Genomic DNA, 5,273 nt, shown 5'->3' with positions numbered 1-5,273 from the left:
GTCTCTGATTTATCTTGAATTAGTGCTTGAGTGTGGTATGAGGTAAGGGGTCAAAGTTTATTGTTTTCCGTATGGATTTTAGTTACTTCAACCCTATTAGTCGAAAAGATTTGACACCTTTGTAAAAATCACATTCTGTAACTATAGGCCTATTTCCAAACTCTATTCTGTTCTATTGATCTATTTGTTGATCTTCATACCAGGACTAGTTTATTGATTACTATAACATTATAGTAAATTTTGATTTAGATAGTTTGTCTTCTAAATTTTCTCTTCTTTTTCAAGATTGACTTTGATATTTAAGTCTTTTGAATTACCGTAAAAATTTTATTTTTATTTATTTATTTTGATTATTAATAAGTTTATTTTCGTTGTCTCAAGGTCTGCTGAACTCTGGATCTAGGCTGTGTCAATAGGGTAGTGTGATGCCTCCTGTACCTGTCTCTGCCTCCTACATTCCTTTTTATTTATTTTATTTCATTTTTTATAATAGAGACAGGGTCTTGCTGTGCTGCCCAGGCTGGTTTTTAACTCCTGGACTCAGGCAGTCTTTCTGCCTCGGCCTCCCAAAGTCCTGGGATTACAAGCATGAGCCACTGCACCTGGCCATGTCCTTTACCATCTTCAGAGGGCTTAGCTTGCAGTTTCAGCAGAAGGATAGACTCCCAGGAAGACTGAGAGAGAGATTTGGGGCCCAAGTTGATACTATCAAATACAGTGAACTGGACTGTGTTCACCATGTCCTCATTCTAGAGAAATGAGAATTGCTAGTGAGGTTAGTGCCATTTTGTGTATCTTCTGTACCTTGACGTCCCTCAGAAATCTTGCCCCTTTTTCTAAGGATACGACATTTCCCTGTTTCTCTGGATATGAAATCTAGATCTTCAATTTTGAAACCAAATTTGAACTCTTGACTCTGGAACACCAATTTCTTCAGCAAGCTGTTCTCTGGAATCAATCCCAGGGTATGGCTTTTTCCATAAATGCCTTGATGAGAGTGCATAATTGAGAGCTGCTGTAGGTGGTACACCACCATCTGGTTTCTCTACTTTGAAACTCTGCATCAGGTCGATCTTGCCCATGGCTCTGGCTTGATTCTAAAGTCCCAGGTTCTGGTCTTTTCTGGAATCCATGCCTAGCTCTTCAATTCTGAAACCAAATCTGGATTTTGATTTTTAAAGCAAGTTTTTGTTTGGTAGCATAACCTGGGTAAGTTTTTTGATTGAAGGTAGTCATGAGGATTTTCAATTGATCTTCTATGAATTTGGTGCAACTGCGCCTATCATTTGTTGTCACCACCTTGTGTGAAGAGGTGTCTTCGACCATGCTGGAAGAGAGTCCTGGAGGCTGAGCTACTGTCGGGGAGGCAAGAATTACCATATAAATTTTAGAATCAACTTGTCAATTTCTATAAAAACCCAGGTAAGATTATGCTTGTGATTAGTTAAATCTATATATCAATATCAGTTTGGAGAACTCCATATTCAAAATATTGAGTATTAGATCCATGAAAATGGTATGTTTATTTATTTATTTAGCTATTTTTTATTTCTCTCAGCCATGTTCAATGTAGAATGTTCAATGTTCAATGTTCAATGTAGAGATATTGTATGTATTTACAAATTAAATCCTAACAATTTTATATTTTTATAGTATTGTCTGTTAAATTGTTTTTATTTAATTCCATTTTCAACTGTTTGCCACTAGTACATAAAATGCAATTGATTTTTATATACGTATTTTACATGGTCTGATCTTGTTAAATAAATTTATTAGTTTGACTTGTTTTGTAGATTCTCAAGAATTTTCCATGTAAACAATCATATCATCTTCAAATAAAAACATTATAGTTCTTAAACCTATGCTACACTAATGTTTTGTTATTTGCAGCAGTATGTAATCATTTCTAATCATGTGAGTAGCACTAGTGAAATTTTGACAATGAATGAATGCCAAACACAATGAAGTTAGCTACAACATTATTTATAGTTCCTAAACGTGTTTTCAACTAAATATTCAACAATAGAGGATTAGGTCAGTAAATTTAGGGTACATAAACTTATGATGAAATATCATGGAGCTATTTAAAATCTCATTTTTGTATAGCCTTTAAGGGTATAGGAAAATTCTGACGTATCATGTGGAAAAAGCACTCAAGATACCAAATAATCAGAATACACTAAGTCATTCTGTGTTAAAAAAAGAATTTCATAGTCTTGGTGTTTTAACACAGCAAAAGTTTATGATTCATAGGGATCAGCAGTCACTATGGATTCTCAACTGATTGTGTTCTACCATCTTGTGGCTCCAGCATTTGAGATATGTGGCCCTCTTAGTTAATGCTACAAAGAAAGAGAGACTGGAGAATAACCAGGTTATTCTAAGGCTCCAACAACATTCCTGGCTTGCCGTCCCTGAAAGGAAGTTTATCTTATGAGCTACCACTACCAACACACAGAGCACCTACACACCTACTATCAGAGTAAACCAACATGTTAATCAAATAATGGCCTGAGCTCCCAGACAGAGTTCATATCATTTAAGTGTGCTGTGCACACTAACCTGCTGATTCTCCATGTGGAGGAAGGAAGCGTATCAGAATTATGTAGATAGATTATGTTTCTTATTAATGTCTTTATCTAGACACATTTTACTGGAGAATGTCATACTTTTATTGGGAGTGGGGAAATAGGGCACTGGAAGAAAAAAAGGGAAACTGGGAATATATGTTTTGAAAACATTTTCCAAGTGACTATGTTATGTTACTCCTCAAACCACTGATCTCAACTTTTCTTCATAAAAATGAACAAAAATTAGCAGCTTGAAGAGGTGAATCAAGCAGAGTGCCAGAAAACAGGAATTTAAACACATTGAATTCATATTTGCAGTGATATTGGGAAAGAGATCATGCTTATAAAACAAGAGCAGACAGCCATGGGAAAGGGCAGTGCTAAGGAAAAAACAGATCTTGGAAAAACACATAATTTCCAAAAGAAAAAACAGCATAAATATCACAACGGATACTTCAGAAAAAGTCTTAGAAGTCAGACCAACTAATGTTATTCTCTTGGAATGCAAAACCAAAAGTCAGAGATGAGAATTACAAATGAAAAGATAAATTAATCAAGCAATTAATAGAAATAAAAGATAACAATCAATAGAGCCATAATAATCAAAAGATAAAGATAATCAAGAATAGAGCCATATTAATCAAAAGATAAAGATAATCAAGAATAGAGCTAGGACTCAGTCAGTAGAATAGACATGCCAGGAGGAGAAACAGAAGATGAAGAAGAGAAAATTAAAGAAATTATCTGAGCTAATATGACTTCAATCGTATCACCACGTGAAACCTCGCCTGTTTTTTTTTTTTTTTTTTTTTTTTTTAATCTAAGTTGAGGCCCAAAAGATGAAGGGCAGGAAACAATTTTGAAATGTAAGTCACAGCAGCTAATACAGTACTTGCTCCTTTAACTGGTCAAAAGCTTAAGCTGATCATCCTAGCTCTATTTTTCACCACCCTTTTCCTATTCCCCTTACCTTCTGCCAGCAACTCTGATGAATGAGATTCCTTCCTGGTGGAATGATGCCAGCCTTCATTTCCACAGGATCCAAGCTCTTGTTCGTCCTGTCTTTATTGGATTTCTGCAATTTTCCACCAATACGGTGAACCTTTGTCTACCAGACACAGTCTCATTTGCTTCTATTGCACGACAGCAACCTAATTTCCCCATAGCCATTGGGATTAATTACCCCAGTCAGTAGAGTGACTCCTCCACCTGTTAGTTTGGTGGTATGAGAAATAATGTGATTGGAGTTCAGTGTCAAGCCATAATTTTATTGATATATCACTGTGATCTCTAGCGGGAGTTTTCTTACCTTAGGCACCAGGCACTCCAACCCCATCAAACTCAAGGTCATAACAAGGGAAAGCCATTCTTCAGTGAATTGTTTGGTAAAATAGGAGAGAGACAACTCCCACATCCGACTTTACCTCCCAGACTCATGCATTCTGGCGATTGTGGTGGCCCTGCATACTGGCTGCTGATTAAAGGAATCTTCTACATCCTGTAGGGTAGCTCCCCGACCTTGCAGAATGTTGTCTCCCCACTGGTTCTTGTAATCAAACCTTTGCCATTTTATTAAGGCAGTTGCTTCCGGGTGATGGGGCACATTGTAAATCTCAAGGCTATACTTCTTTTGCTGTAGAACAACTGCTTTGCTGGAGACTATGTTGTGTGGGGTACCGTGGCAGCCAATAAGGCACCAATCATGATGCATGTGGAAGCACGATAGGCAAGAAAAGTACATCTATTAACAGCACAGACATTTATCCTGGTGAGGCCAAATTTGTTGCCCTCTCCATGATGGACGGAGCAATGGAATCAATGTGTCCTACGTGGCTGCTTGGTATACCCAGGGATTAGGGCCATACTTGCCATTGGCACATAGGGAACTCAGTGGTGTCAGGAACCAAATAAGCCTCGCTGGGGAAAGTCCAGGCTTCTTGACTCTAACCATGCCTTCAGGGAAACTTGGGATAAGAGCCTGAGCAAGCACTGGGGTGGTTGGGGAAAGAGGCTAACTAGCATCCACACTTAGTCATTATTGAGAGCTGGCACTGGAGTGGATGCCCTCTGGTGGGCATTTTTGTAAGAAATGATTGTCTTCTCTGTGCTCATTCTGAGAGACCCACCCACACATCTCTAGCCCAGGCTTCCCTATCACCAATTTTCCAATATTGATCTTTCCAAGTTTCTAGCCAGCCACTTACCTGTTAACCTCTGCCATTGACGTAATGTTGAGTCTTACTCCTGCTCTTCTCTTCCAGGTGAAATAGGCAGCCATCTGACTGTACTACCCAAAGTCTGCCCAGATGAGGATTTCCCTTCACCACTCTTTGAAGGCCGCCCCTAGTGGATTTTACACCCTGAAAACCCCTCCATAAACTGGAGACTGGTGAGCAGGAAGGAATTCCCTATGAGGCCATCAGTGTGGGTAGAGGGAGCAGTAGTGAAGCGTAAGGAAGAGACACCTTGAGGGAGAGAGCTACATGCCCATGCCATTTATTTGTACCTTCTGTACCTGCTTGAGTCAGTCTCATTTAGATCTTTTCCATGTAACTACAGGTGCTGTGCCCACCTCTATGATCTGGTGACTTGGGTGCCACCCAGTTCATGATGGGAAGTTTTCCTTACCATGTACAATGAGCACACTGTCACTGAGGGAGTGCCCACACATGATGTCCTATGGGATATCAAAATAATCAAGAT

General features: G+C 38.8%; 1 pseudogene; it reads right to left on the bottom strand.

The window, feature by feature from the left end:
* Window positions 1–674: 674 nt before the first annotated feature.
* LOC102139041 (double homeobox protein A-like) lies at window positions 675–1,856 on the bottom strand (annotated as a pseudogene).
* Between the last annotated feature and the right edge of the window lie 3,417 nt (window positions 1,857–5,273).

The sequence above is a fragment of the Macaca fascicularis genome, chromosome 7, assembly GCF_037993035.2.
Source record: "Macaca fascicularis isolate 582-1 chromosome 7, T2T-MFA8v1.1".
Lineage (NCBI taxonomy): Eukaryota > Metazoa > Chordata > Mammalia > Primates > Cercopithecidae > Macaca > Macaca fascicularis.
The sequence above is the reverse complement of the archived record's forward strand: the minus strand, read 5'-3'. Positions and strand labels throughout refer to the sequence as shown.